The 24,516-nt window shown below is 49.4% G+C and overlaps 1 protein-coding gene across 5 annotated transcripts in view; it reads right to left on the reverse strand.

Moving 5' to 3' along the window:
* ARK2N (arkadia (RNF111) N-terminal like PKA signaling regulator 2N) overlaps positions 1-2,162 on the reverse strand; it is a 97,783-nt gene extending 95,621 nt beyond the window's left edge. For 3 of the 5 annotated variants that reach the window (XM_005586801.4, XM_005586799.4, XM_074022398.1), the window contains exon 1: positions 1,333-1,598. The gene's annotated coding sequence lies outside the window, so the exon portion shown is untranslated. Of the gene's footprint in view, positions 1-1,332; positions 1,599-1,949 lie in introns of those variants that run through there. The other 2 variants (XM_074022397.1, XM_005586800.4) reach the window with 1 other exon arrangement.
* Positions 2,163-24,516: the final 22,354 nt, after the last annotated feature.

Below are 24,516 nucleotides of genomic sequence, written 5' to 3' on the forward strand. Positions count from 1 at the left end.
AGAGATCACACCACTGAACTCCAGCCTGGGCTACAGAGCAGACTCCGTCTCAAATAAATAAATAAATAAATAAAATAGCGATGTGACTCCTCAGGACATCAGGTAGTAACTATCAATTGCAGGCCTCTAAAAATGCTTGTTAAACCAAAAGGCAATGCTCTGATTACTGGAGGAATCTAGATTGCCAGGATCAGCAAAACTACATTAGAAAGTTAATAGCTTCCATCCTTAAAATATCCCAAGAGAAGAAAGGGAGTGATTCAAACTGTTAGCATGTACCCAATACTACACAATAATAGCCTAAGCAAAATTGGCAGATGTATTTGTAATTAAGAAGTCCAACCTTGACGAAGTATTATCAGTGGGATTTTAATTTTACTGGGTGGGAGGATTCAAAAAGCAAAAGGTCAGGCAAAAAACGAAAAACCCATCCAAGCCGAAACTGCTCAAGGATCTATCTGGGAGGGCTCCTACCGATGTTCTCTACTTCAACCTGCGAACATCAATTTTGTGATGGGGGCTGCCGGGGACGGAGTGGGGTGGGGGGTAGGCGGACAATTTAAAAGTGAGAATGAATGGCTTGCGTAAAGGCGATAGTCTTTAAGCCGGGTTCGTCAGTGTACATCCTCACCGGTTTTGAAATAAAGTTGACGAACTCCCCAGAAGCGGTCAATTTTGGAGACTGACACATCTCTCCCATTGACCGGAGGCGCCTGCCGACCGAAGGTAGTGGAAACGCCGAGAGGCAGGCGGCGCCAAGCCTAAGAAAGCCTTTTCTCCCTCCTCCAAGGCCACTGCGGCCGCAGCCCTGGAGCTCTCCACTGCAGGGGCAGGTATCGGCGCCAGACCCCCGGCTCGCGGAGCTGGCGGAGTTGCCGCCACTGCTTCCCAGGCGGGCCTAGGAGCCAGAAAGTTGCGTGAAGACAACTCCAACGCCGTGAAGCCGCTTCCCCCCGCAGCCCGGGGACTGCGGCACCTCCAGCCTCTCCTTAGTACCCCACGGAAAAGGACTTGCCTCGACCCGGCCCCAGCGTCTGGGGGCTTGGGGTGCCGTAGCCAACTCCGCCGGGCCGGGAGGACGCTAGGGTCACCAGCGGCTGACGAGCAAGGAGGTTGGAGCGGTGCGATGCCCCCGCGTCAGACGCCAGTCCAGGCTGCGAGTTCCCGGCGCCCACCAGCCGGGCCCGCCAGGATCCCAGCGTCCGGACGCCGCAGAGCCCTCACCGCGGCCCGCAGCCCTCCGACTCGCCCCGACGCATCCCTGGGACGCAGCCCGGGCTCCGCAACTCGACCAGTAGCCAGGCCGCGGCCCTGCGCCCCTTCCCGCCTCACCTGCGCTCCGCTGCGACTCCGTGCCTCCTCGCTCGCTCCGCGCGCGCCCCGTCGGGGCACGCACCGACCCCCCGGCTGGGACTCTCCCCGCTGCGGTGACTCAGGACGCGACGGCCACCGCCGCCTTCTCCTCCTCGGAACAAGCGCCGGCGGCGAGCAGAGGGTCGCGGTCAGAGCCCCTGCCGGGATCAAAGTGAACCTCGCCGCCTCCGCAGCCTCTACCACCAAGTCCCTTCAGTCGTCCGCGCCGCCCCCAAGAAAATGTCACCAGAGGCCGTTCCGCTCGGCGCCTCACTTCCGCCCGGAAACACAGAGCCTGCGTCGGCCGGCTAGAGAGGCTGCTGCGCCGGGGACCTCTGGAGACTGGCGCCCGAGGCCCGAGAAAAGCCAGACAGCGCCATCTGGCGCGATGGAACCCGCGCTCCTCCCGCTGCAGACCGCGGGGCGTAAAGGCGCCAGCTCCCCGGGCTTCTTTCCCGCGCTCCCTCCTTCTGTTGAGACTGTCTCCTTCCAGAAATGTCTTTCCCGGGGTGTGTGAAAGCCACTCAATGCAAGACAAGGACAATGCCTTCAACAAAGGACAGCGCTCCCTTTTCTGTGCGCTGCTCAGTACTCACCCCCTCCTGAAGCCCTTCCGAAAGCAGCTCGCGGTGTCTGAATCTTTGAGTCGCTCCAGCCTCCGGAGGGCCCGCGCCCTTCTCTCCCCGCTTTTTCGCGGATGCGGACAGCTGGGCTCGCGGAGACTCAGCCGGGCTCGGGGAGACTAGGCTGAGGTCTTCTTGGGCAGCGGCACCAACATCTGCTCAAGTTTCTGCCGGGGCACCTTGCAGGCCTTGCAGATCGACCGCCACCTGCTGGTGGGACGGGGCCCGCAGGGGAGACGCCGCTCTGCCCCGAATTCCGCCTCTGCAGTCGCCCTCCGATTTGCAGTCAGCCCTTAGGAGGGTAGGGGAAAGGAGGTGGATCGAACCCCGAGAACGGGGAGGAGGGCGCGGGCCAACTGGCGGGTAGAGGGCTTCCCAAGGAGAAGCAGGAGATGCTGAAGACGCATCTCACGACTCAAGATCTGGCCAAGGACCCGCGCTCACCCAAAGCACTGCAGTGTTTTGAGAAGAAAAATAATAATAATAAAGCTTTCACCTTTACAGAGCTGTGCTGGAACCTCGGATGAGACCCGTCAAGAGGAGATTCTGAAAATCTTACACTACTGAGTCCGTACTCCCCTAAACATCAGTATCCCCCTTCAGACCAGGCCCATTAGTTCCCCCACTTCACTCATTTTTTCTGACTGCCTACAGGAGTGCGAGTTTTTCATCCCTAACTACAAGAATAATTATGAAAAGAAAATAACTTTTATTGAATGCCTATTACATACCAGGCACTTTGCATTTAAATGGGTTAAATTCAATGAATCCTCTTTACAACTCATAACAACCCTATGAGTTGGATGGCATTACTAGCCCCAAGTTGCAAAGGTGGAAACTGAGGCACAGAGTGACCTGCCCAAGATGACACATCCAAGTAAGTGGCAGTGTTGGATTACAACACAGGCAGAGCTTACTTCTTAACCACAGCCACCACTGCCTCATTGAGAATCACTGAGAACGTAGTGTGTGCTAGCTAAGTAGTTTATCTGTATATGTTATTTCACTCGTTCATTCATGTATTTACTTTCTGCTACCTGAGTCCTCAAGGGATTTGAGAGGTTGTGGGGTAGTGACAAGAGCCCAGCCTCTTGCAGGAAAAAAAGAAAAGCAAAGAAAAAATCACTACTAAGATCACAACTGTCCGAAAATGAATGAGTGAATGTGGACTAACACACTGAGTTTTTAAAAGATTCCATGACAGTCTGATCTAACCAATGCTGTGGGAATACTGCCCTGACTACTGAGATACCATCTTGGGTCCTTCTCCTGTTTTTTGTTGTTATTGTTGTTTCTTTGTTTTTTGTTCTGTTTTGTTTTGTTTTTTTCTTGAGACAGAGTCTTGCTCTGTCACCCAGACTGGAGTGTAGTGGCGCCATCTTGGCTCACTGCAACCTCTGCCCCCCCAGTTCAAGCGATTCTCCTGCCTCAGCCTCCCGAGTAGCTGGGATTACAGGCGCATGCCACCACGCCCGGCTAATTTTTAATATTTTTTAGTAGAGACAGGGTTTCACCATGTTGGCCAGGCTAGTCTCGAACTCCTGACCTCAGGTTCTCCACCCGCCTCAGCCTCCCAAAGTGCTAGGATTACAAGTGTAAGCCACCACACCCAGCCCCTTCTCCTGTTTAATACCAATAAGTCAGTTTCCTGCAGCGAATGGCCTTTGCATATTTTTGGAGGCTAGGGTATTTGATATCCTAATTACTAATATTTTTATTACTACTGTATTTCCATTATTAAATGGGACAGTTACTTGCTTCTTCCTCTTCTTCTGTAGGAGCAGAAGGGACCCTACTTCTGCCTCAAAGTCTTCTGTGTATCCAATACTTAGCTCTACAAGCTCCTGAAATGCCATCTCCCCCACAAAACCAGCTCAGCCCAGACACAACCCCCATCACCACTACCCTCACTACCCACTCTATCCCGGCCTCCGGCTGTGGGTCAAGACTGCCCTGCTCACACACACGCTCCTACAAACATGTCTGCCCTTGGCCTATCTGTAGGGTTACTACTAAATCATATTTGTCATCCTCTCAATTTCTGTCATAGCCCTAGAGTCCAGAGCCAAGCCTGTCAGAATCACTCTTCACCATCATTTTTTGCACCTGATATACCACCTAGCCTGGGGCTAAGCCTGCAGCAGGTACCTGCCAGCCGTAGTGGCCTGGACAGTAGCATCAGGGTGTGGCTGGTCTGGCTTTGACTGTAATCTGATCTATCCTGACTGAGCAGGTTACTTCTACCATTTGCCCTGTAAAATGGACATGATTTTGAGAACCACCCTACAGATGATGAAAGTAGGGGAGACGAGGGGAGGAACCCTCATTTTTGGGCTCTGGGCTGCCCCCTCCCTTCCATCTCAGATTACTAAGAATTGGGCAACCTAAGGCCAGGCGTGGTGGCTCAGGCCTGTAATCCTAGCACTCTGGGAGGCCAAGGCAGGCAGATCACTTTAGGTCGGGAGTTCAAGACCAGCCTGGCCAACATGGTGAAACCCCGTCTCTACTAAAAATACAAAAAATTAACCAGGCGTGGTGGCGCACACCTGTAGTCCCAGCTACTCTGGAGGCTGAGACAGGAGAATCACTTGAATCCTGGAGATGGAGGTTGCAGTGAGCCAAGACTATGCCACTGCACTCCAGCCTGGGTGACAGAGTGAGATCTGTCTCAAAAAAAAAAAAAAAAGCCAGGTGTGGTGGCACGCTCCTGTAGTGGCACTCTCCTATAGTCCCAGCTACTTGGGAGGCTGAGGCAGGAGAATTGCTTGAACCTGGGAGGCAGAGGTTGCAGTGAGCTGAGATTGTGCCACTGCACTCCAGCGAGACTCTGACTCAAAAAAAAAAAAGGGGGCAACCTGGCCTCCCTCAACATAACCACCCACCCCTACCATAGCCAGCAGCCACTAGGATTGCCAGTGGCCTCCGGGGAAATGCTGACCTTCTGCACAATAGTAGCCACAGAACCTCAGACAAGTCACCGCTTCCAGGGTTAACATGACGCGCTCTGCCTCACAGCGTCATTCCATGGGATTAAATGGCTTCCTCCAACACAAGGACATCCAGAAGCATTCTAAGGACTCTAAGTAGTGGAAGATCAGACAGTTGTCAGGACCGGGGGCTCTGGGGTTTGACAGACCTGATGTTGGACCGAGTTCTGCCTCTCTCTAGCAGAGTGACCCTCAGGCAGTTATGTAACCTCACTGAGCCCCATTGTCCTCGCCTGTCAGACATGGATGACCCCCCAGTACTCCCTTGCAGGCTCTGGAGGAGTGACAGTAGAATGACTCATGATTTCAGCTCTCTGCTCCATGCTGGGCTCAGGCAGAATGCTCTAGAACGAGGCTGCCGCTCTGATGGCAGCACTCCAGGCCAGCACCTTCTAGGCCACAGACTCTCAGTGGTCAAATACAAGTGAAATTTCCATCTCAACAGACTCATTTTTCCAGAGCAGCAGGTTCACGTGGAACCAGAATGGAACAGTGCAGAAGGATACCATGAAAATGGAGCCAAGGGTGACTGGGAGGGGGGCCCCTTTCCCCCACAAACTTCCAGCTCCCCACCCTGGTTCTCTGGGCTGGTCAATTAAGACTCATCTGTCTTGGATAAAGTACTCTGAAACCCAGCTCCAAATCTCTCTTTCCAACCAGGTGATCCCCCAGAAACTCCATCTATTTAGAAAGTCTGTAAGTTCTGAAAAAGGAAAAAAAAAAAAAAGTGAAAATAAATGCAAAGGACAGTTTCATTTTTTTGTTTCATTGTTTTTTTGTTGTTGGTTTTTTGTTTGTTTGTTTTGTTTGTTTTTTGAGACCGAGTCTCACTCTGTCTCCCAGGCTGGAATGCAATGGCACAATCACAGCTCACTGCAGCCTCAACTTCCCGGACTCAAGCAATCCTCCCACTTGAGCCTCCCAAGTACCTGGGACCACAAGCAATTTTTAAAAATTTTGTAGTCGGGCACGGTGGCTCACGCCTGTAATCCCAGCACTTTGGGAGGCCAAGGCGGGCAGATCACCTGAGGTTGGGAGTTCAAGACCAGCCTGACCAACGTGGAGAAACCCCGTCTCTACTAAAAATACAAAATTAGCCGGGCGCGGTGGCTCACGCCTGTAATCCCAGCACTTTGGGAGGCCGAGGCGGGCGGATCACAAGGTCAGGAGATCGAGACCACGGTGAAACCCCGTCTCTACTAAAAATACAAAAAATTAGCCGGGCGCGGTGGCGGGCGCCTGTAGTCCCAGCTACTCAGGAGGCTGAAGCAGGAGAATGGCGTAAACCCAGGAGGCGGAGCTTGCAGTGAGCCGAGATCGCGCCACTGCACTCCAGCCTGGGTGACAGAGCGAGACTCCGTCTCAAAAAAAAAAAAAAAAATTAGCTGGGTGTGGTGGTGTATCCTTATAATCCCAGCTACTCAGGAGGCTGAGGCAGGAGAATCGCTTGAACCCAGGAGGCAGAGGTTATGATGAGCCAAGATCGCGCCATTGCACTCCAGCTTGGGCAACAAGAGTGGAACTCCCTCTAAAAATAGTAATAATAATAAAATAAAAATGTTCGTAGAAACAGGGTCTCACTATGTTGCCCAGGCTGGTCTTGAACTCCTGGACTCAAGACATCTTCCTGCCTCGTCCTCCCAGTGTTGGGATTTAACAAGTATGTATAAGCCTCTTATTTTTTAATGAAAAGGAATTATCCTGTATGACATGGTGCCTGACCTTGGGGGACCTCCTGGGTGGGGCAGAGGCTCTTCTGACACCCCATCTGAACTAGCACCTGCACTCCCCGTGACTGCACCCGTCTTCTTCTTAACACATGCCCTCATGTGTTCCTGCTTTGCATGCTCTTTTTCACTTCCATCGGACACACCAGAGAGAAGAGCGGCCAGGGGGTAGGGTCCTTGCTGTCTGACCATGCTCAGAGCCTCATGCAGAGACCCCAGACACACTCAGTGCAAGTGTAGTGAATGGAGGAAGTAGACCTAAGATTCCGAAACCTACAAGGATGTCAAAACAAGGAAGTGGTGCCAGGTGCCAAGTGGGTGAGAAGTCAGGAGGAAGGAGAGACCCCTGCAGACAAGGCAACAGGAGAATGCCTCAGGGAGGGTCTGAAACCTGCCTACAGGTAGTTAAAAAGGAGGAAGACTCCCCAGCACTTTGGGAGGCCGAGACGGGTGGATCACGAGGTCAGGAGATCCAGACCATCCTGGCTAACACGGTGAAACCCCGTCTCTACTAAAAATGCAAAAATTAGCCGGGCGTGGTGGCGCATGCCTGTAATCCCGGTTACTCTGGAGGCTGAGGCAGAAGAATCACTTGAACCCGGGAGGCGGAGGTTGTAGTGAGCCAAGATCATGCCATTGCACTCCAGCTTGAGCAACAAGAGCGAAACTCCATCTCAAAACAAAAAAACAAAGGAGGAAGACTCAGTGCCTTGAGAGCAGAGCCAGGTCATCCTTCTTCACTGCCCCCTTGGTGTCCAGTATAGAGCCTGGCAGATGGGACAGCCAAAAAGAGTTTGTGTGATTGAAAGGACAAGTGTGCAGAGAAACTGACTTTGTGGGAGGGGTGGGTAAGAGGTAGAAAAGCCCCTGGGATATTTGGAGGACAACTACCCAAGGGCCAGATGCCTGCGGCTGGACAGCAGAGGAGTGAGGAGAGAGAAGGCTTCAAGGGAAGTTGGGGGACTGAATGAGAGTGTAAGAAGCCTGGGATTTATTCGTTATTTTTATTTTTAATTGTGTTTAATTTTATTTTATTTTGAGACAGAGTTTCACTTGGTCGCCTGGACCAGAGTAGTGCAGTGGCACAATCTCGGCTCGCTGAAACCTCCGCCTCCTTGGTTCAAGTGATTCGCCTCCCTTAAGCCTCTCAAGTAGCTGAAACTACAGGTGCCTGCCAGCACACCCAGCTAATTTTTGTATTTTTAGCAGAGACAGGTTTCACCATGTTGGCCAGGTTGGTCTTAAACTCCTGACTTCAGGTGATCGCCCTCGTTGTCCTCCCAAAGTGTTGGGATCACAGGCATGCGTCACTGCGACTGGCTGAGACGCTGCTTTGGAAGAAAGGGCTTGGTAAAACTTCAAAGCCCTTGTAACATCAGCTTTATGGAGACTGTCTTCATCTTCCTCTCCCCAGCTCCCAAAAACTACAGTATTTAAGTAAAGACAAAATCAGGGTATCTGTGGTAGAATAAAAAATACACATTTGGTCTTTGCCCCAGTTCCTGGCACAAAGCTCTTAAGTGCCTCAGGATCTCCTGAATGGTAGGAATGTCCTTTGTTATTCAGGATGAGCCCCTTTCAGCCACACCTGAGTGTGGCTCTTGGAGAGTCCCTAGATAGCTTCTGGATGAGGGCTGGTCACCACAGGAACCAATCATATGATTAGAGAGAGGGTTGGAACATTCAGCCCCCTCCCCACCCACAACCTCCCAGGATGGAAGAGGGGTTGGAGATTGAGTTCAATCACCAAAGTCTAAGGAAACTTCAGTAAAATCCCCAAAACCACGTATCAGAGAGTTTCCAGTTGGTGCTGGGAGGATGGCCCACTGGAGAGGGCATGGAAGCTCAAAGCTATAATCTGCCTTTCTTCCTTGCCTAAGGTAAGGAAGGATATTATAAAGGATCCAACTCGGGACCTCCCATTTAGATTCCTGAGTTGAATCCTTTATAATAAGCTGGTATTAGTAAGGAAAGTGCTTTCCACAGTTCTGTGAGCCCTGCTAGTGAATTATTGAATTTAAGGGGGGAGAGGTCATGGGAACCCCCAAATTCACAATCTGCTAGACGTAAATGTGGGTAGCCCAGGCACCTCAGTTCTGGCTAGCATCTGAAGTGGGGGCAGCCTTGTGGTACTGGGCCCTTATCCTGTGGGGTTTGAAATAACTCTCGGTGGTTAGTGTCAGAATTGCATTGAATTGTTTGGATACTCACTTGCTGTCAGAGAATTAGAAAACTAGTACCAGACAAAAAAATAAAAATAAAAAATACAGGATTCTAAAACTTTGACTTCATTTTTATTTATTTTTTATTTTTATTTTTATTTTTTTTGAGACAGAGTTTCACTCTTGTTGCCCAGGCTGGAGTATAATGGCGCAATCTCGGCTCACTGCAGCCTCTGCCTCCCGGATTCAAGCGATTCTCCTACCTCAGCCTCCCGAGTAGCTGGAATTTACAGGCATGTACCACCATGCCCGGCTAATTTTTTGTATTTTTAGTAGAGACGGGGTTTCTCCATGTTGGTCGGGCTGGTCTCGAACTCCCAACCTCAGGTGATCCACCTGCCTAAGCCTCCCAAAGTGTTAGGATTACAGGTGTGAGCCACCGTGCCTGGCCTATTTATTTTATTATATTTACTTTATTTTATTTTTTTGAGACGGAGTCTCACTGTGTCACCCAGGCTGGAGTACAGTGGCGCCATCTTGGCTCACTGCAACCTCTGCCTCTTGGGTTCAAGTGATTCTCCTGCCTCAGCCTCCCGAGTAGCTGGGACTACAGGCACATGCCCCCATGCCCGACTAATTTTTGTATTTTTAGTACAGATGGGGTGTCACCATGTTGGCCAGGCTTATCTTGAACTCCTGACCTCAGGTGGTCTGCCTGCCTTGGCCTCCCAAAGTGTTGGGATTACAGGTGTGAGCCACTGTGCCTGGCCTATTTATTTTTATTTTTAAATTGTTTTTAGAGACAGGGTCTCTCTATATTACCCAGGCTGGAGTACCATGGCATGATCATAGCTCACTGTAACTTTGGACTCCTGGGCATAAGCAATCCTCCCACCTCAGCCTCCTAAGTAGCTAGGACTAGAGGCACATATCACCATGGCCAGCTAAATTTTTCTTTTTTTTTTTAGAGACAGGTCTCACTCTGTTGTCCAGGCTGGTCTGGAGCTCCTGGCCTCAAACGATCCTCCTGCCATGGCCTCCCAAAGAGCTGGGATTATAGGCATTAGCCACTGTGGCTGGCCTGACTTTAAATAAATATGTTATATTTGGTTTGAACTAAATATGTTATATTAAGCAAGACCAGTCCTAGGCCAAATCTCGAGAGGATTCCTTGCCTTCCTTCCGTGTGACCCTCTCTACCTTTTATTTAGGTGGCAGTCAAAGCGGTCATTCCCCCAGACACCAGAAGGTGAGTTGGTTTCATGCTCTGCCTCTCCCAGGGGTCTTGAATTATAAAGGAGTGCCTCTGAGGTGGAATCCATGGGAATTCATCTTTCCTGGTGAAATTTCAGGTAGAGTAGTGGGTGGGGAAAATATTACCAGGTGAGGACCATCCCAACATTCCTTGTGTGCACACGTGATTACACGCCCGTCTTCTCTAGGTGAGTATTAAGCCAAATGATGCATGTTGTTCGATTTTACTCTAAAAGTATTCATTGGAAGCCTGCCCACTAACCACACAAGGCACATTGTTAGGCTCTTGTCATATAATCCTCATGACAATGAGCAGGACAGGTAGGTTTTACAGAGAAGGAAACTGAGGCTCAGAGAAGACAGTTCACCTAAGCAAGTCACATGGGCTAAAGGGCAGGGAGGGAATCAGGATTCCTGGAAGAGAACGTGGTCACCTCCCTCAAGATGACTGCTGTCTGTCTAAGAACAGGGCTCAACCTAGAAACACATCGCAATAGCAGAGGGGGTTGATGCAGTATAGGGACATGTCGCAGGGAGGAATTAATTCCCAAGAGCACCAAGGACTTCTTGGAAGAGGAAGCTTTTGACTAGGGCCTTGGAGAAAGAGCAAAGCTTCCATGGATGGAGATGAAGAGAAAGGTATCCCGGGCAAAGTCTGGCATAAGGGAAGGCTGGCATCAGGAAAGTGCAGGGCACAGCCAGACTCCAAAACAGGTGTGTCTTTCATACAAATGATATTTAAGGGTTATGGTTTGGGCCCTTATCCCCCTCCCCTCCAATTTCGTTTTTGTCTTTTTGCTTATTCATGCCAAGAATGTACATTTGTATAGAGCTTAACTTGAACCGTCTTATAAGTAGGATTTCATTAGCTCCTCTAAACAGCCCTGAAAGGTAGTTAGGGTAGGTGGATACTGCTACCATTTTGCAGCGCTTATACAACTGACACCAAAAGATTTCAAATAAATGCCTATCGAATGAATGAATGAATGAATGAATGAATGAATGAATGAGTTGCCCAAGGCCACCAGCACTAAATGGGAAAATAGGGACTAAACGTCATTCTGCTGCCTTCAAATCCCAAACTCTTTTCACTACTGTACATATCTGTGGGACTTAGCAGTGCCATTGTGTGTGCGTATTGGGGGTGGGGAATTAGACTCATTATTGTGTTTTATAATGTGCTGATCATCTGAAAAAACTCTGGGCAGGAGAACAATACAAGCATTCATTGAAATACTTCAATAGACTGACAGCAGCAACAATAACCTAAAATTAAATGAAGCAGAGTATCTCATGTGAGTCTTCTCTTGAGGAGTCTGGTGCAAAGGCACCAGGCCTTGGGGAAATAGACTGGGACTCCCTAGGAGAAAGACAAAGCAGAGATTTACAGAACCTGGTTGGGGGCTGGGGACAGCAGACTAGGAGGGCCCCCACCAGCCAGGCGACAAACCCCCAGGACCACAGACCTCTGGGTAGTTTTCAAAAGCCTCCACAATTCATGAGTAGCTGTAATTTACTGGTAACCACGAGTAAGCACCAGCCTAGAAGGGACCTCAGAGATCACTACCATATTTTAAACAGTCCGGGCTGGGCGTAGTGGCTCACGCCTGTAATCCTAGCACTTCAGGAGGCTGAGGCAGGCAGATCACAAGGTCAGGAGATCGAGACCATCCTGGCTAACACAGTGAAATGCCATCGCTACTAAAAATACAAAAAATTAGCTGGGCGTGGTGGCAGTCGCCTGTAATCCCAGCTACGCCAGAGGCTGAGGCAGGAGAATGGCGTGAACCCGGGAGGGGGAGCTTGTAGTGAGCCGTGATCGTACCACTGCCCTCCAGCCTGGGTGACAGACCAAGACTCCGTCTCAAAATAAATCAATAAAGTAAAAAAAATACAGAGTCCCAACATAATGGCATCTCTGTACTAACTTCACTTTTTGAAGAAATGTGTCCTTAAAGTGCATAGTACAACTGTTCTAGCTTTTTAATTCTTCTGGTGATTTCTTTCATTAGTTCTTCGAGTCATCAGAAGGGCAGAAGGCCAGCTCTGCAGGGAGGCATACCTAAATCTGTCCCTGGGATATCAGGGAGGCCTGACTGAGTGAAGCCAGGCCCACCACAAGTCCAGGATGCCTGCAAAGCTGGAGGGTGAGCTGCAAATCTGGCCCCATCCCTTTAATCTGAGAGAGCACACACACACATGCACTTTGGGTCAGACTGGGGGGTATATAAGGTACATACGGCCAGTCTCTGCCTGCAGACAACTAAGACTGTCAGAGGTGTTTGAACCAGAGCGACTCCATCTTGAATAAGGGCAGAGTAAAATAAGGGTGAGAGCTACTGGCTCCATTCCCAGGAAGTTAGGCATTCTAAGTCACAGGATAAGATAGGAGGTCGCCACAGACACAGGTCACAAAGATCTTACTGATAAAACAGCACGCAGTAAAGAAGCTGACCAAATCCTACCAAAACCAAGATGGTGACGGAATTGACCTCTGGTTGTCCTCACTGCTCATTATAAGCTAATTATAATACATTAGCATGCTAAGAGACACTCCCAGCAGGGCCATGACAGTTTACGAATGCCATGGCAACATCAGGAAGTTACTCTATATGGTCTAAAAGGGAAGGAACCCTCAGTTCCAGGGTAATTACCCATCCTTTTCTAGGAAAACTCATGAATAATCCATCCCTTGTTTAGCATACCATCAAGAAATAACCATAAAATAGCCAACCAGCAGCCCTCAAGGCTGCTCTGCCTATAGAGCAGCCATTGTTTTATTCCTTTCTTTTCTTTCTTTCTTTTTTTTTTTTTTTTGAGATAAAGCTTCACTCTTGTTGCCCAGGCTGGAGTACAATGGTACAATCTCAGCTCGCTGCAACCTCCACCTCCCAGGTTCAAGTGATTCTCCTGCCTCAGCCTCCCAAGTAGCTGGGACTACAGGTGCCCACCACCACACCTGGCTAGTTTTTTGTATTTTTAGTAGAGACAGGGTTTCACCATGTTGGCCAGGCTGGTCTTGAACTCCTAGCCTCGGGTGATCCACCAACCTCAGCCTCCCAAAGTGCTGAGATTACAGGCGTGAGCCACTGCGCCCGGCCTGTTCCTTTACTTTCTTAATAAACTTGCTTTCACTTTAGTGTATGGATTCACCTGGAGTTCTTTCTTGCGCAAGATCCAAGAACCCTCTCTTCGGGTCTGGATTGGGACCCCTTTCCGGTAACAAGACCTGTTAGTGAAATAATCAGAGGCCAAGCAAGGTGGCTCACACCTGTAATCCTAGCACTTTGGGAGGCTGAGGTGGAAGGATTGCTTGAGCCCAGGAGTTCAAGACCAGTCTGGGCAACATAGGGAGACACTGTCGTCTCTACAAAAAAAAAAAAATCAGCTGGGCGTGGTGACATGTGCCTGTAGTCCCAGCTACTCTGGAGGCTGAGATGTGAGGATCACTTGGGCCTGGAAGGTCGGGGCTGCAGTGAGCCATGATCTCACCATTGCACTAAGCCTGAGTAACACAGTAAGACCCTGTTTCAAAAAAACGAAAAAAGAAGCAAACAGAGCAGTTCCTGAATGAGTTGCCTTCACTACAGGAAGCCTTACCTAAGGCAAAAATATGAACCCAAAGTTTACCTTCGGTGTGTCCTTCCCTGCTATGCTCATGACCTCTTAAACCCAGCCAGTGCCTTCTCTCATCATTCAAGGCCCCAGGACCTCAGCCCTCTTTGCCGCTCCTGACTTCCAATAACCACACCTTCCTGGCCTAGGATTCAATCTCTAAGGCTTCCATACCCCATGTCTTAACAACAATTAATTACAGAAACTAATTCTTACTAGAGTGGTAGCTGACTAATATTGCCCTTCCCAGGTGACAAAACACTTCTGTCCATCTAAAACAAACACTTCTCTAGAAGCAGTCAAGGAGTGACACACAGGGTAGGAATTTCAAAGAGTAAGGCAGGTCAGCTCGGGAGAGGGAGATCTTTTTGTTGAGTCACGTTTTTTGTTTTGTTTTGTTTTGGTTTGGGTTTTATTTTTGAAGACGGTCTCACTCTGTTGCCCAGGCTGGAGTGCAGTGGCGATCACAGCTCACCTCAGTCTCGACTTCCCAAACCAGGTTTTTTGTTTTGTTTTTTCCTCACTGCAACCTCTGCCTCCCACGCTCAAAGAATTCTCCTGTCTCAGCCTCCCTAGTAGCTGGGACTACAGGCACACACCATCATGTCCGACTAACTTTTGTATTTTTAGTAAAGACAGGGTTTCACCATATTGGTCAGGCTGGTCTCAAACTCCTGGCCTCTGATGACCCACCCACCTTGGCCTCCCAAAGTGCTGGGATTACAGGTGTCAGCCACCGCACCCGGCATCCAAGCCAGGTTTTATAGAATCCTCAAATCATAACATTCTGGTGGCCTAAGAAGGCCAGTCTAACACACACACGCTTGTGGATTCTTACTGATTCACAAATCCAACTATTTTCTAGTCCTGGTGTACCAGGAACCAGGAAAATACAAAGCTCTATAATTTATTTATTTATTATTATTTTTTTTTAATTTTTAAAAAATGTTTGAGTCTTACTCTGTCACCCAGGCTGGAATGCAGTGGCGCAATCTCAGCTCACTGCAACCTCTGCTTCCTGGATACAAATGATTCTCCTACCTCAGCCTCATGAGGAGCTGGAACTATAGACATGCACTCCCACACCCAGCTAATTTAACTCTAGAATTTATGATACAAAAAGACAAGAATAACTCAAAGGAAAAGAACAATAAGAAGACAATTGAGCTGGGTGCAGTGGTCCACACCTATTATCTTAGCTACTCTGGAGGCTGAGGCAGGAGGATCATGTGAGGCCAGGAGTTTGAGGCTACAGTGAGCTATGATTGCTCCACTGCACTCTAGTTCTGGATGACAGAGCAAGACATCATCTCGAAAACATAAACATAAAAAAAATTAAAATTTTAAAAAAAAGGACCGTTGAGAGCTAAAGCTAAATCTGTGCTATTGATATTGTTAATTCACAGAGGGAAAATGTCATTGTGGAAATGAGTCCACAATGGACTCATAGTATGGAAAGAGTCCCACACTATTGTGGGATAGACTGAGTCTAAAGTGTAGATAGAATACAAGTATGGAATGTTCCAGGCCTTTCCAAAGGGTAGTGAAAAGGTTCCCCTGGAACTCTTTTCTTACTTTTCCAAAGATTTCCACTTAATTTCAGAAGCTTCTAGAATCTATCTCCTCAAATCCATCCAACCTTTGGGGTTATACTGATGGCAGGGAGTGACCATAACCCTAACTGGGGGTGGGGGGGGGGCACTGCCACAAGAACTGTAGGAAACTTGTTTCCATTCTAGCAGGTCATGATCCTTTTATAATCCTGTTCCTTCAGCCTGTCCTTTGAGAGAGGTGTGTTCTCAGCTAAAAACTCTAAATTGGTATTGTTGAACTGGAAGAGTCAGGAACGCTCAGGACACAGCTTATTATCATGCAAGGCCCAAAAGAGATTGCCCCTGGCTACAAGGGGGTGGGAATATACAGTCACTGCCAAGGCCACTCATCCCTGCCAGTGGGCCTGCCAGAGTTTTGTAGCAGCAAGAACTCTGTACCACTCATGGCTCACCCCAACCAGTTCTAGGAGCTTGGCAGAGGCCCCGGCTGCTGAAAGGCTGCCTCTGCCCTGCTCACATCTCTCCCTGAAACAAGGATTGTTTGTTGTTGCTTTGTCTTCTCCTCAGTTGTCCTCCTGGGACTGCCCCCAGAGGGCTGACAAGAATTGTATGCTGGGTTCTGGACAGAAATAGAGCTGTAATTAAACACTAATTAATAAGGCTGCACTCTGCCCACTTTCTTGTTGCTAAAAGTCACTAGTTCCTGACCATTTGCACTGCCTTTTTGCCTACAGGTAGGATCTCTGACATTAGGGTCATAAGACTAATAATTGATTTGCATCCCCATGGTTCCTGGCTGGAGCGCAGTGGCACTACCCTATCTCAGCTCACTGCAACCTCCGCCTCCTGGGTTCAAGCGATTCTCCTGCCTCAGCCTCCTGAGTAGCTGGCATTACAGGCATGCTCCACCACACCCGGCTAATTTTTTGTATTTTTAGTAGAGACAGGTTTTCACCATGATGGCTAAGCTGGTTTCCAACTCCTGACCTCAAGTGATCCACGTGCCTCGGCCCTCAAAGTGCTGGGATTACAGGTGTGCACCACTGCGCCCGACCTAAAAGGTTTTTCAGACCCCCCAGTTCCAGCACCCAGTCTGAAGACCCCCACAGAGGAACAGGATCCATGTGAGAATACAGATTTTTCCTCTCCCTGACCCAGGACTTCAGCCTGCACTCTTCCACCAATCAACGATTTCCGCACTTCTGCCCACTCCAAAACCCTTGAGAACCCTAACCCCAAATTCCTTGGAGAGATAGAGATGAGGTTTTCTCCCATCTCCTCATTCAGTGACCCTACAGTTAAACCTCTTTCACTGGGCAGCCCGGTGTCTCGGCATATTGACTTGCTGTGTGCATCAGGCAAGCAGACAACGATGGCTCCACTGCCCTCGCTTTTCCTTCTAATCTCCATTTTGTGCTGCAGCTTCGTCCTCACTCTTCTCTTTTTTTTTTTTTTTTTTTTTTGAGACGGAGTCTCGCTCTGTCGCCCAGGCTGGAGTGCAGTGGCCGGATCTCAGCTCACTGCAAGCTCCGCCTCCCGGGTTCACGCCATTCTCCGGCCTCAGCCTCCCGAGTAGCTGGGACTACAGGCGCTGCCACCTCGCCCGGCTATTTTTTGTATTTCTTAGTAGAGACGGGGTTTCACCGTGTTAGCCAGGATGGTCTCGATCTCCTGACCTCGTGATCCGCCCATCTCGGCCTCCCAAAGTGCTGGGATTACAGGCTTGAGCCACCGCGCCCGGCCTCACTCTTCTCTTTTGTATGGTGCCCCAGCTCACACCTTGGTTCACATTTACCCTCCAGTCACTGTTGTAGTTGCCTGTGGGTGTCACCTGCCCCAGGGTTTCCCTCCTGGGACACTCTGGATTGCACATGGACAAACCTAGACGAGAGAAGGAGTTAACATCCTATGGGGCAACCTTGTCCCGAGGGAGCCAGAACTGGTGGATAAACGTTCTCTATTATTTCCCTCAGATGAACGATTTTGAAGCTCGTTCTTTGGTTCCCTTTAGGGGCAAACAGGTGGACCAAGCCCAGGCGGCCTCCTCGGAGACGAGCTTGATAAGGCAGCACACACTGGAATGGCTCTCCCTCCTTCCTCAGGTCACTCTCCCCAGTTCCTCACTCCTGTTCTGGGGTAATTCCCAAAATAAATGACCTGTGTGCCAGCTCTTGTCTCAGACTCTGCTTCTGTGGGAAACCCCAGCTGACAGCTCTCCTTTCTCCCCAGGCCTCCCTCTGTTTTTCCTTCTCTGTGCTGCTGTTTTTCTCCTCAAGGTCTGTTCTCCTCAGTCAGCCTCGGAGACACTGTGTTCCCAGGCAGGCTGCACGTGACGAGGTGGGAGAGTATACCTCCACTTGGCTCACTGGAAACAAAGGGAACCAAGGTCAAGGAGGGCAGCAAGGACAAGAGAGGGGCTAAGGAGGCGAGAGGGATGCTTCCAGTCCTAAAAAGTATTCTTTGGAATAGAGGGGACTGGTCTAGCCCGAAAGTGAGTGCGGCCTGATGTTCTTCCTGGATACCCTGTGCTCCTTGGAGGTAGGCCTGATGCTGGTTGGTGGCATGATCTGCAGGTCTCGGAGGATCCTTCCTGTCCTGAACAGCTCACCTGGGCTTTCTCTGGGTGGGGCTTCTTCTCCAGCCTCTGAGTGTACAACTTGACCTTGAGCAGCCCTCTGTTCTCCTGTCCTCACTGAAGACACAGTAGAAGGACTTTATTTACATCTAGTCTGTGGCAGGAAGGACTCATCCACTGAAGGGGTTCCCATCTGTGTCAGGCTTGGCTCAGGCTGTTGGAAGGACCTGTCACCATCTAGTCTCAGGAATGGTAAAACACTCCCCATGCCAGGTGTGGTGGCTCATGCCTGTAATCCTAGCACTTTGGGAGGCCAAGGCCAGCCAGATCACTTGAGGTCAGCAGTTCGGGACCAGCCTGGCCAATATGGTGAAATGCTATTTCTACTAAAAATACAAAAAAACAAAGTAAGCAGGAAATCGCTTGAACCCAGGAAGCAGAGTTGCAGTGAGCCAAGATCGCACCACTGCACTGCAGCCTGAGCAACAGAGAAAGACTCTGTCGCAAAACAAAACAAAGCAAAACAAAACAAAACACACTCCCCAAACGGTCACATTCCAAGCAACAGGTAAGGGAACAAGAGAGTAAATTCTGGACTGATTCAAGCCTTGACAAAATTTCTAGGATGGAAGAATGAGGAGAGCAACATTTCAGGAATAAACAAGGTCAGAATTTATTTATAGTAAATAATACTCTAGCCCTCCAACTCAAGTATGCAAGAAACATCACTTTCTTCATTTCCTAGAAATCAATTCGATTTCTACTTTAAGGCCCCCACCTGGCAGGAGAATTCATGCCAGTCATTGCTGAGGTTTCATTTCCCTTCCCCACCCAGGAAACTCCAGACACAATAGTTCTAAGAAGACACAGATGTGGCCAGAGGAAGTCCTTCCAGGTGTAGCACTCAACCTAGTCTGCTCTATTGGGCAAGACAGACATGAGGTCTCCTCCCATTAGGACTAGTGATAGCATAATAGAATAGAGTCCTAGGAACTGAGACAAAGAAACTGCAGACTCAGCCTGAGCTCCTTGAGAAGGATTGACTCACCGAGGAGGAGAACTCTGAGCCATGACTCTAAGAACGACAAGAATTTTGCCTCGTAGAGAAGAAGAAAAGCATTCTGGAAAGATGTCACAGTGGAATGAAAGGACCGGGTCATTCTGGGAATGAGTGCCCGGAGGCTGATACTCATTTTGGTGTGGGGAAGGCAAGGGTAAGAGAGAAGTTTAGAAAAAAGAACAAAATCTCCTTTGAGACCAGTCTGGCCAACATGGTGAAACCCTGTCTCTACTAAAGATACAAAAATTAGCCGGGTGTGGTGGCGCACTCCTGTAATCCCAGCATTTTGGGAGATCAAGGCAGGTGGATCACTTGAGGTCAGGAGTTTGAGACCAACCTGGTCAACACTGCAAAACCCCATCTGTACTAAAAATACGAAAATTAGCTGGGCATGGTGGTGGGCACCTCTAATCCCAGATACTCGGGAGGCTGAGGCAGGAGAATTGCTTGAACCTGGGAGGTGGAGGCTGCAGTGAGCCCAGATCATGTAGCTGCACTCCACTGTGGATGACAGAGTGAGACCCTGTCTCAAAAAAAGAAAAAAAGAACAAAATCCCCAAGGAAGACTTATAATGTGTACTGTGATGGTTTTTTGTTCTGTTTTCTCTTGCTAGGGTTGGGGCCTGTGTAATAAACAACGCTCTCTCTCTTTGTCTCCTCAAGTTTGGAACCAACTAAAAAATAAGATGCAGGAAACAAGAAACACGTGAACACTTAAATGTCAACTTTGTGGCAGATCAAAGCTGGATTGGAGGACATAGTGCAAATGAGCAGCCCCCATGGACTTCCTATCACATTCCTGTCACAGTGAATGTAGACAGACTGTTCAACCAGTCACAGGAGTGCTGGATAAGCTCAGCCCTGTCTGAGCAGCCCAGAATCTACCCTCAGGCAGGTCCTAAAGAGAGCACCTGGTGAGGCTTCGCAGGCTCAACTTCTCCCTTGAAACCTTCACACCAGACGGTGAATTGGTTTCATGCTCTACCTCCCACAATGGTCTTGAAATATAAAGGAGTGCAGCTGACATGGGATCCATGGGGATTAATGTTTCCTGATGACATTTCAGACAAAATATTGGATGGAGAAAATATTACTGCATGGGAACCATTCTTCTTGCCGGGAGAGTCAGGCCAGAAAGACTCCAGGAATGTGGCTCCAATGGCGACCCCTCCGAAGGGAAGGAAGAAGTGGGGGATGGAGTTTCCATTTCACAACCCACATCCACCCTGTGGGCACTCGCATTATTATCGCTTTCTGAAATAAAGAACTACCTTACATCTGTGTAGAAATCAAACTTTTCAGAGTACTTTCGCATCCATAAAACAAGAGCATAGAAAGAAACTAGAAGAGGTTTCTAAAATCACCTAAGCCTATTTCTCCTTTTACAGGTGATAAAATTCAGGCTGTGAGCATTAAGAGACCAGCCAAAGTGGATCACCTGAGGTCAGGAACTCGAGACCAGCTTGGTCAATATGGCGATGGATGCCTGTAATCCCAGCTACTCGGGAGGCTGAGGCAGGAGAATCGCTTGAAACTGGGAGGCAGAGCTTGCAGCTGAGATCGTGCCACTGCACCGCAGCCTGGGCAACAAGAGCAAAACTCAGTCTCAAAAAAACAGAGACCAGCCAAGGGCCACACAATTAGTGGTCACCTGTCTCCCAGCATGACCAAAAGTCACAAGTTCCTTTGTCTTTAGATCCCCAACACAAAACCTTCCTCCATCTTTGCATTCTCTTCTCTGCAGCAGCTATCCTGAAAATCAACACAAGTGTTGGAAAAGAGGGAATGGAAGGAAAAGAGCTCCTGGGAGCAGCTACTGCTCTGGGTGGACCCAAGACGCTTGGCCTATAAAATGTATTTGTTTATATTTGCATTGCCGGTATTCAGCAGAGGGGCTGATAGAGTGCTGTGAAAAGTCTCCATTCCGACGAACCGAATGAATGCTTGCATGAATAAATGAAAGGCTGAAGGGGCAGAAAACTGGAGCTAGGAAACGTTTTTTCGGAAATGGGTGAAGAAGGATTCTTGAAACAGCAGAGCAGTGAACTTGGCGTTGCTCGGGGGCCTCTGCTGGGCTTGTGCTCCGGCTGGCGCCTCTCCCCATTCTCCAGGCATCTTTAAAGGTCATCTTGGGTTTTTTCCTCTCCTTCATCCCTGTATCGAATTTGTTTCCAAGTTCTCTCATATCTCCTTCTTTTCCATCTCTGTTGCCACATCCTGGCCTAGGTGCTTATCACTTTGTGCTGGCCTGGACTCATGTGTTGGGGCCGGGCTGAGCGCAGAGGCCTGGGAGGCAGTTAGGAGGCTATCTCCCTGCATCAGGAGGCAGCTGACACCTGCTTTTGTCTCCCCTCCCCCTCCGCAGCCTGTGGTTTCCTCCTTATCGGCTACTCTCATGTGCACCTTCAGCCTCCTCCCAGCCAGCTCCCAGCTCTCACCAGGCCAGGGACTCCCCACACTTTCAGGCTCCCTCCACTCCCTCACCCGTACCCTCCTCTCCCCCAGCCCCTTCCTCAGGTTTCAATTAGCTAGCTGCCCATAGATTGCAGCAAATTTATTCTCCCCGAAATAGCAGTGACCCATAACAAGGCTTAATGAGATCATCCCCCAAGGAATTTAATAAGGGACAATCCCTTTAGCCAGTCAGATGAGCGTGTCAGCTGTGTGTGAGGGAGTATTGGGGGAGGGAAGGCAGACAGTGGGTGCCCCACCTCTGGCGTGTGTTGGTGGTCTGGGCCCCGGGACAGGCGGCAGTGGGTGTGGGAAGCAGAGAGACCTGGCAGACCGGCTGGGTGGGACAGCACAGAAGCACAAGCTCACCTACTTCAGAAGTGTGCCAAGAGCTAGCAGGAAACCTGATGCCCTTCCTGACTCAGCTTCCCAAGAGCTCCTCAGGGCAGTCCTAGAGGTCACAGCCCAAGAGTTTTAGGTGTCATGGGAGGAAGACTGCAGAGTGGACCCTTTGCCCCGCTACTAAATTAACAGAGGTGGGGATGGATGCCCAGCATGGTTGTGCTTCCCTTACAGAGCAGGGGAAAGAGGATGTTTGTTTTTCCTGCTCTTGAAAGCTGATCGCCTCTGCAGCCAGGCGTGGTGCCAGCTGTGGTCAGTGTCCAGCCTGGCAGATGGGTCATCGAGGACTCAGGGTGAGTCCTCAGCTGTCTGCATTTTGCAGCAGCCACCTCAACAACACACCTCCTTGGCACCCACAGCCCCCCACATTAGAGCACTAGCCTGCTCACCCATTAGAGAACAATTCTTCCTTCTCACAACGGTGCAGCACTCAGCATCTGCCCATACAGAGTCTCCAAAAGCTAGAGCCTGAGAGACTCCTAGGTGTGACCCGCTTCAACCATTTCCCTAATTCACAGATGCGCAACTGGGACCCAGGGAGGTTAAGAGACTTCCCTAATGTACTGGCTTTCTGTGTTGCCCACAAATCACCTAAAAATGATTGTCATATAGCAGATTAAAATAACACATACTTAGCATCATTTCTATGGGTCAGGAGCCTGAGCTCAGCTTAGCTGCCTCCTCTGCTCCAGCGTTTCCCCAGGCTGAAATCAAGGTGTCAGCTGGGGCTGGAGTCTCATCAGAGGCTCAAGTAGGGAAAGACCTGCTTCCAGGCTCCCTCAGGCTGTTAGCAGAATCCATCTTCTTGCAGCTGTAGGACCAAAGTACCCATTTTCTTGCTGGTGGTCAGCCGAATGCTCTCGCAACTAAATGCTGCCCACTCTTCCCTGCCAAGTGGCTCTCTCCATAGGTCTTCTCATACCAGGTCAATTTCTTCAAAGCCAATAACCGAGAGAGAGTCTCCAACCTCAGAAAGGGGCCAGTCCTTAAAAGCCTTTTAAGGCTTTTAACTGATTGAGTCAGGCCCACCCAGATGATCTCCCTTTTGATGAAATAAAATCAACAGATTTGAGACCCTAATTACATCTTCCAGATTTCTTTACCTTTGCCATATTCTGTTTGTGAGAATCAAGTCACACAAAGTTTGAATGTGTCCCACCCACATTCAAAGGGAGGGGATTACATCCCAGCTACTTGGGAGACTGAGGCAGGAAGATTCTTGAACCCAGGAGGCGGAGGTTGCAGTGAGCTGAGATCGCGCCACTGCACTCTGGCCTGGGCGACAGAGCAAGGCTCTGTCTTGAAAAATAAATAAATAGGCCAGGCGTGGTGGCTCATGCACTTTGGGAAGCTGAGGTGGGTGGATCACGAGGTCAGGAGTTCGAGACCAGCCTGGCCAACACAGTGAAACCCCGTCTCTACTAAAAATACAAAAATTTGCTGAGTGTGGCGGCACATGCCTGTAATCCCAGCTACTCGGGAGGCTGAGGCAGGAGAATTGCTTGAACTCGGGAGGCAGAGGTGGCAGTGAGCCGAAATCACGCTACTGCACTCCAGCCTGGGCGACAGAGCTAGACTCCATATCAGAAATAAGTAAGTAGATAAATAAAGTGAACAGCAGCAGATGGGAAATTTTAGGGCCACTCTAGGGTCTGTCTGTCTACCACATCTAATGTCACACAGCTAGGTAACAGCAGAAACAAGATCTAGAACCTAGGTTTCCTATAGAAACAGGTCCCTGGGGCCAGTTACATTTCAGAATTCAGAATGTTCCAGATTTCAGATAGGTAATCAGATGCTTATACCATAAACATAATTCCCCCAGTAGCACCTGAAGGAGCACCCAGGAGTCACAGGCCTTAGAGTTCTGCAGTTGACCAAAATGGGGGTTCAGGCGAGGTTCTGCTGCCAAATGAATTCAGGTCAGATCAGGTTTTGCCAAATGAATTATGAAAAACCTTTGAGTTTTAGAGCTTTGGGGGCTTTGGAAATTCCAGTAAGGGATTGTGAGCCCGTAATTGACACTCATTGAGTTCTGACCATATGCCAGATTTGGGCTAAGGATATGCATTCTCACAGCCCTGTGGGAGAAGCAGGTTTTCGAGATTTTTTATTTTATTTTATTTTTGAGATGGAGTCTTGCTCTGTAATCCAGGCTGGAGTGCAATGGCGTGATCTCAGCTCACTGCAACCTCTGCCTCCTGGGTTCAAGCAATTCTCTTGCCTCAACCTCCCGAGTAGCTGGGACTAGAGGCTTGTACCACCACGCTTGGCTAATTTTTGTATTTTTAGTACAGACAGGGTTTCACCATATGGGTCAGGCTGTCTTGAACTCTTGACCTCGTGATCTGCCTGCCTTGGCCTCCCAAAGTGCTGGGATTACAGGCATGAGCCACCGTGCCTGGCCATTTTTGTGATTTTTAAACCATTTTCCTTCCTAGATCTCCTTCCCTTCCCTTCTTCTCTTTCAAGTGGGCTCTGCATTCGTTGATGTGGAGGTGGGAGGAGGCTGGGTAGAGCCTGAAAGTCTGTCTTGCTTATATTTTGACAAAGCTGCTCAAGCCTCAGATTGGGGAGGAAATGTGGGCCTTTGATAAAACACTTCCGACAAGAAAATAAATACATAAATAAGTAAGAAACACAAAGCAAACACCAAAGACTGGAAATAGATCCCTCACACCAGGCTAGGTAGAGGAAGGGGATGGGCTGGGGCCTTCTGGCAGCATTCCCAAGCTGGCAGTACTCCCAGGGTGA

The sequence above is a fragment of the Macaca fascicularis genome, chromosome 18, assembly GCF_037993035.2.
Source record: "Macaca fascicularis isolate 582-1 chromosome 18, T2T-MFA8v1.1".
NCBI classification, from domain to species: Eukaryota; Metazoa; Chordata; class Mammalia; order Primates; family Cercopithecidae; genus Macaca; species Macaca fascicularis.